Genomic DNA, 8189 nt, shown 5'->3' with positions numbered 1-8189 from the left:
TATTACAAGAGGACAGTCTTTTAGTCAAGATGACAGTACAAGATACAGGAGTCTGCTAGGTGCACTTCAACATTTGACGCTTACAAGGCCTGATATCTCATTTGCTGTTAATAAAGTATGTCAGTTTCTTCATGCACCCACCACAGTTCACTGGACTGCTACAACGCGTATAGTTCGATATGTCTAGAACAATCTTAATATTGGTCTGAATTTCAGCAAGTCATCATCCACACTTTTGACTGCTTTCTCAGATTCTGACTGCGTAGGATGCCTGGATGACAGGCGGTCCACTGGTGGCATTGCAGTGTTTTTTGGTCCTAATTTAATTTCATGGTGGGCTAGAAAACAGACCACTATCTCTCGATCTAGTACAGAGGCAGAATACAAAGCATTGGCAAATGTTACAGCTGAGATCATATGGGTGCAATCACTACTGAAAGAACTTGGTGTAAAAAATACTCAAGCTCCATGTTTATGGTGTGATAACTTGGGTGCTACATACTTGTCTGCTAATCCAGTGTTTCATGCTAGGATCAAACACATTGAAATTGATTTTCACTTTGTGAGAGAACGGGTGGCTCAGAAGAAACTTGATAGAAGTTTTGTGCATTCCAAGGCTCAGATTGCAGATGGATTCACAAAACCTTTACCCACAAGAAGCTTTGAAGATTTCAAACATAATCTCAACTTGATGAAGTTGTGATTAAAGGAGGGTGTTAAACACATATATGTGTTACAATGGCTTTCAGAGTTTGGCGCACAGGAGACGTACATGAGATAGACTAGGTGGTTAGAGAAGTCCTTCATTATCTTGTAAACCTCTCTTATCTCTTTATCTCTTCCTCTCCAAGTTGTAATCTTCAACAACAAACTTGTATGCGCTATTGTCAGGGAGGTGTGCCCCTGCTTCCTATAACACGTAATGTGCCCCCTCACATCGAGGGTAAGACGTTTTCACCTATTGCACAATGGCAACTATATGGATGATTAAATAGACACATAGTTTGCTTTTTTTCCTGGTTATTCTGCTCGATGAGAAAAACTATATTTTCTGAAGTTATCTTTTGTATTTACATTGAACGATTACTTGTAATCTTCATGACAATGTATCTATATTTTATTTATTTTTATGTAGATATTAAATACCGTATGATGGTTGCAATCATCCCTCATTTACTTAGCAAGGAATCCTTTGGCTTTGGAGATTCAGTTGGGAAGGGTCTGATAGGCAAGAAACTATGATTTCCATGAAGTGCCGATTTTGTTGTCAAAGGTATGAGTATGATAGATCTTGGCATTCATTGTGACTAATATCATAGATATAAGGACAATGCCATCAAACTAAGTAAATGAATTCAAATTTTGATTCCAACATGCAAAACATGTAGAGTTCATTCTGTCAACTGCAGTACAAGTGAAAAGCAGAGCATTTCAAAGAGCCCAAATATTCCGATGGTGTTCAGAGGAAGCCAAAAATAAATGTCAGGCTGAATTTCAGTACATCCTAGCAATGCAGCTTTTACAGAAGAAAACAGCGAAAACATCAAAAGCTCCCTACAGCCTATTGTTGAGATGAAACAAAGAGGAATGCTAATCAAGCAATCAAACAATACGGATGCAATCAACCAGCAAGTTCCCTCGCTGACTTCCATGTTTTCAATTTATAGATAGTGTCGTATTCCCTGGTAACTTTCCAGCAGCTGCACGCGGTTCATACCAAAGGTTCAAACACCACCATCCCTAGATATTGTTGCACCTTTCTTAACACCTCAACAAACTTCCCAGCTCCATTCAGGTCTTTCTTCTTTGCAAAATAGCCCATATATCAAAGGCCTCGGTCACGTAAAGAAAACCCATGTCTTCAAGTTAAGTCCTCCTCCGCGCACCTTGGCATTAATTGAATAAGAAGAACACCTAGCGTTTGTCCCTTAAGAAATGGCATGTGATCGGCACGTGAGCAACAGAAATTATCTGCACTGAAGGTGACCAACAAGACAAACACTAATTGCTGCTCCTCATAACCTACACACCATTTAGCAGGAGAATCACACTTATCATTCTTGTAATCTAACAGAAGGTTTGAGCATTGCCAACTCGACATGTCTCTTTATATACCTCTAAACCATATGCACCTTTTTTTCTGGGTTCCTTTAGTTGATCATCAGGTTATGAGTGTACACTCATTACTGAAGTTTTATGCAACTTTTTATTACCTCTAAACCATATGCAACTTTTTATTACCTCTAAACCATATGCAACTTTTTATTTGCTTTAGTCGGTGGCGGCCACTGCATCATGCCATTGGTAAACTGTAATAGACGTTTCAGGGGCTGGAGGGAGTCGCCGGAGACCTGAGCTCTGTGTTGGTGGTCGATGGCACCATGGTAGGGAGCCTGTCTAGACTACGTCAGAACCAGACATGGCAGTCTGGTAGAAACCAATCAACCATGTTGGCTGCAAGGTCTCTGCAATGCCAATTGAGGCCATACCATTGACGCTAGTAGCTGCTATGGTCCTCACACTTGCAATATCTAAAGAGCATCACTGTTAACCTAAAACTCAAAGGGCAACTTCTCTCCTAGTTCGACAAACCCTATAATATGATGCATGATCAAAAGGTAATCATAGTTTGCAGTTTAGACGCAAGCTGCGATCCCAGACAGGCATATGGACATAGATGATCAAGACAGGGCATCCTTTGTAAAGATAGAAGTTTGTATGGTAATCACAGTGTGGTACATATGAGAAATAATCTGACCTAATTTAGAGGGAAGTGGTTATTATCCACATTGTATACACATTTGACCGTCATTGTTCTCTGTTGTGATCAATCAAAAATCATGCACGTCTATCTAGCCAACGTGAGGAAGGTTCGCGTAGACCATGGCTAGAAAGGTAGAAACCAATCAACCATGCTAGCTGCAAGGAAAAACTGCCAATTTAGGGAGTTCAATTGCATGCTTTTGCTTGTAAATTTAGATTCCAAACGATTTGAGCTTAATGCCTGCATCAATAGTGTATGATGAATTCCTTCATGCTCTTATTGCGTTATGGTCATGCTAGTTAACTCTTCATGAAACAGACACCATTCAGCAGCATCACACTTTCTCAGCTGCTAAGTTAACTAAAGTTTCGACTATCACTCTGCCTCCATATATTCTTGAGACCATTTTACACCTTTTTGTTTGTGTTCCTTCGGTTCTGTAACTTTCGATGTGTCTTTTTGCTAGTGAGGTGGGATTTTAGAAGAAACTGAAAAGGAGATGTGAGTAGTTCGAACATGGCAAATTTGGTGGCTTTAACCAATTGCCCCACAGGCCAGCAAGGTTCAGGTGTAAGACCGATGCTCTGACGGGAGGCTGTAGAGGAGTGGGCTGCTCCATGAGGAAAATTAAATAGACGAGAGACGGAGAGGAAGCACACGGGAAAAGCAGGAAGCAGATGACCATGGTGGAAAAGGGAGAGAAAAAGGAAGAAGCCTCCTGTTTGGTTATCTAGAGGGATCGGTTGTGTCCTATGGTTGCTCAATTTTGCTTTCACATGTTATTGCTTTCACATGTTATGAATAAATGATTCTGTTTAATTAAGAATTCCCAAATGCTCTTGTGATAATCACATATACCAAAGCCTGCCAAGCAGACTTGGCTTGTTTTTTCCTACTCGTTGTTTCGCAAGTGACCTCATCCAGACATAATAAGTATAGGTTGGTTGACCTTCGTGTATAGTGTTATTAAGCTGTTGTAGGACATGGCAGTGAAAATAAAGTTGAGCTCCTTCAATAGTTAGCAAAAGGATTTATTTTTATGTCGGAAGTGTTGCTATCTATTCAAAATGTTCGGGCAGTTCCCAACATGCAATGTCCCCAATACAATCTGGAGGGATATGGAACCATTCCCGCAACCTTCCTTAGTTAAAATATGTCTGGCACCATTAACTGAACGCCTCACCCGCTCAACCCTAAATTTCTGATGACTTTCAACCATCTCCTTCACTTCTTCAAAGAGCGGCCCTATCATAGATAATTGCTCAATAGCTAGCAAAGGATCTGACGGGCAAGAAACAATTATTTTGGCACTGTGTACAATAATTTCCTTGAAGTGCCGGTTTTGCATTCAAAGTTGTGACAGATCTTCAGAAATTTTTACAATTAAGACACACTCGCACACAGGTGCACTTTCGAATACTTGTCACATAACCATATATAGTTCAGGGTAGCAAAGTATTCCTTCATGGCAGCTCCTATCACATATTTAAGGGCATTGCAGTCAAAGACTCACAATACACAAATTCAATTTTTGTTTCAAACAAGCGAAGGCATGTAAAGTTCATTCGGTACCGAAGCACTAATAGAAAATAGGGCAAAGGTCCAAGCTCAATGTACACATTAGTCCCGGTTGCATTATGAACCGGGACTAGTGTGAGCATTAGTCCCGGTTCGAGCGGCTAGGGCGTCGGGAAGGCATTAGTCCCGGTTCAAATGGGACCTTTAGTCCCGGTTTGAGACACGAACATGGACTAAAGGGTGTGATGCCCTTTAGTCCCGGTTGGTGTCTCAAACCGGGACTGACCTTTAGTCCCGGTTGGTGTCTCAAATCGGGACAGACCTTTAGTCCCGGTTTGAGACACCAACCGGGACTAAAGGGTGCGATGCCCTTTTGTCCCCATTCGTGTCTCAAACTGGGACTAAAGAGGTTCTGAAATTTGTTTTTTGTTTTCCCCTTTGTTTTTTATTTTTAGTTTCTGTTTTAAATTGCTTGTATCTTTTAGGATATTTGACGTTTTGGAGTGATTCTTTTTGCATTACATTCAAATTTTTGTCTAGTTCCATTAGTTTTCAAATTTGAATGATTTAAATATGAATTTGTTCAAATTTGCTTCAAACCCTAGATTGTGAATAATTTGAATTTAAAAATAGTTTTCAATTTAATTCTTTTTGCTCCTAGTCACATGTCAGATTGTTGTCACAGTAATATTTATTTGGTTATTTTTAGAATAATTTAAATTAGGATTTTAATTAAAATAGTACTGCTTTGCTTATATAGTTATTTTAGTCGTTTAATTGTCGTTCGCAATTATTTTTTACTTAGTTCTTTCTGTAGATTTTAACATGATGTAGTATGCTTCTTTTAGAAAACAGTAGATACATTTTTATAATTAATTAATATTAATTTTGCTATTGTTGTGTATTAATAGTTGTTTAGCCTTTAATAATAGTTGATATAATTAGTTTCGCTATATGAAAAGTAATTCTTTTTGCCAATTTAATAGAACGTGACTCTGGCTTGGTTAACCTTAGTTGTGGCTCTGGCAGGGATGGTGCTACCAGGTGTAGTCGACTGGAACCATCCCGGACTTAAATTTGGACATGTTTGGCAAAAAAATGTTATGAAAAGTAAAACGGTTATAACTTTTGCATACGATGTCGAAAAAAATGTATAATATCAAAATGTTCAGCAGAAAAATCCGTTTCCGATTTCGATGGCCATAGGCCGTTTTGCAAATTTTTAGAATCCTCAGATTCTTAAAGGAAAAAAACTTATCCTCAAATTTATGTTTTTTTGAATTTTTGGTCAAACTGTGGTCAAACTACTTATTCAAGAAATATTAGTGTTAGTAAATAATTATTGGTTTTAAGAATAATAGTTTCAAACACAAACGGTGAAACGTGTGACTTCATGCTCAAGTTCAACTCCTAAGGGTTAATAGGATTGACAACTTACAATTGTCAAGAAAACAATAAGTGCATACTTGGAAACGAGGGGGAATAGAACTAGTAAGTTAAGCATGGTCATGATGGAGTAGTGAGAGGATTTGTGACCGGCCGGGAAATTAGACGATTTGGAATGAGTGATCCATACTTGAGCAGTGATGAGGGGTGATTAGAGATTAAAATGTCAAATAATTCAGAAATTTGTAAATTCGAAAAAATTCAAAAAAAATTCAAAAAAACTCAGAAAACCCAAATTTCAAAAAAAGGTGGAGCTCCAGACAGCGGCCATGTGGAGCTCCTTTAGTCGCGGTTCGTAAACCAACCGGGACTAAAGGTTTTGTGCTTTAGTTCTGACCCTTTAGTTTCGGTTCCAGAACCGGGACTAAAGGCCCTCTGGAAATGGGACTAAAGGCCCGTTTTCTACTAGTGAAGACGAGGCCACAGCACAACTAAAAAGCAGAGTATTTCAAACAGCCCAACTGAAAAGCAGAGCACTGGCAACAACCCAAGGACTGCGATGGCGTGCAGAAGCAGCCGATGAACAAAAACAAATGGCAGGCTAACATTTGAGTATACATCCTGATGCTACAGCTTTTGCGGAAGAAAACAGCTGAAAATCTGAAACCACCCTGCTGGCTAGGAGAGTTTTGTCTTATTGTTATTTTTCTTTCTTTGGGCTGAGCACCCCATGTCCCTCTGCTCCGGGCACCATGTCCTCTGTGCATGTGTTGTTCATACCTTGTATTCACTCTTCGTCTTCTATCAATGAATGATACGCCAGCTTTGCGTATTCGCGAAAAGAAAAAAATATCTAAAGATATTCACCTCAGAGTGCAACTTTTCTTCTTCTTGGCTTCAAAAGAAAAAGAAATATTCTTCTTATATTTCAGTGATCAATCTGATGCACAATTGAGAGAAGAATTATATATAGTTTTCAGTTCAACAGAGATGATCAAGACAGAGCATCTGCAGACTGCAGTACAGCTAGAAGTTCAAAATGTTATGCAAAACAAAAGGTGAAGCAGCAGGTAAAATCTTGAAGAATCTGTTCGTGGAATTGTTAGAGGGAAACCCAGGTTATGACGTTATTATGGATCATGCTTTCAGATTAAAGTCCTTTTCTTGCTAAAATAATTTTTCCTTAATTTCAGACGCAGTTAAAAATGGATGTAAGCCTTATGTTTCCTTGTCAGACAAATAAGGAAGAGTTCAGTACGACAATGCTGTGTGCTTTTGCTAGACAAGGACAAGTGCGCTACAAATATCATTGATGCTCCGAGAGACACTGGATGGGTACATGGCAAATGTTCAGCAGGCCAGCCAGCAAAGCATGTATTCGGAGAAGGTTGACTGCATACATCGGATTCAGAACCACCACCGTTGTTTAATCATGTCAGCAGCACGGTCGACCGGAGCAAGTCTGTCGGCAGTGGCCTGGTGATCTCAGAACGTACCAAGGTTGTCATTAGAGTGTTAACATGGTTTCTGGATGTGGAAACTTTTGCTGTAGTGTGGATAATGTTGACTAATACTAGGGGCAGTCAACTGCTACTGGATAGCAGGGGATGCATGCCTGATGATTCTCCAGAATACACATGAACCGCGCGAATGCAAATTTACAGTGAATTTATCTCTGGCTTTTCGAAACCCCCTTCCCCTATTCAGTTAGAACATGAGATGAGGTAATTTGATATATTGTCTGTACAACCTCTACTATATCTACTCTTGAAATACAAACCTATTCTATTGCATCAGCTGAAATTTTGAAAGGAGCGGAAGACTTTGTTAACATTATTCTGTATAGTGTATACTGAATAATTTCCGACAAGGAACATTTGCGACCTTCCATATACTACAGGTACTATCTTGGCTGATCTAGACACCACCGCTGCTGCTGGCTTAATGCTTCATGCAATGCTTGTTAGCTTAAACCTGATTACAGTCAAACAATTGTTACTGCAATGTGAATGCACTTGTGTAACTGTGGGCTGCACGGCTTGCAACTAGATGCAAGTTTGACTGAAGGTGTGCGTGTACGAGCTGGCTAGTGTAGGTTCAGTGCTTTGTCTGCATGTGTTGCAGCATATAAGTCGGTTTCTAGCATTGCTCAGAACCATGTATAACTAAGAGTATTGAGCATTCGTTGCTCTCCTAAAGTTGCTGTATTTGTTACAGCTGAAAGAAAAAGAAAAAAGGCATTCGTTGCCTAAAAACTCTTTTCCTGTCCAAAACTGCCTGTCTCTCCCTTTCTCTGTCCAAACTGAACTAGTACTCTGTTTTGACTCTGCTTCGTGTGTGCCTGGTAGATACTGAACCAGCTCGCGTGTCGGCGTGTGTGTGCCTGCCGCCAGGGAGTCAGACGAGGGCCAGCGATCGGACGGCGGCAGTGCAGCCTCTTTTGGTAGACAGCACCGCAGCAGGCGGGTGTGCTACGGTGCATGCGGAGGCAGCAGTGGCAGCGGTGGCATGAGCCGGCGAG

The sequence above is a fragment of the Triticum dicoccoides genome, chromosome 4A, assembly GCF_002162155.2.
Source record: "Triticum dicoccoides isolate Atlit2015 ecotype Zavitan chromosome 4A, WEW_v2.0, whole genome shotgun sequence".
Classification (NCBI taxonomy): Eukaryota; Viridiplantae; Streptophyta; class Magnoliopsida; order Poales; family Poaceae; genus Triticum; species Triticum dicoccoides.
Note: the sequence above shows the minus strand (reverse complement) of the source record.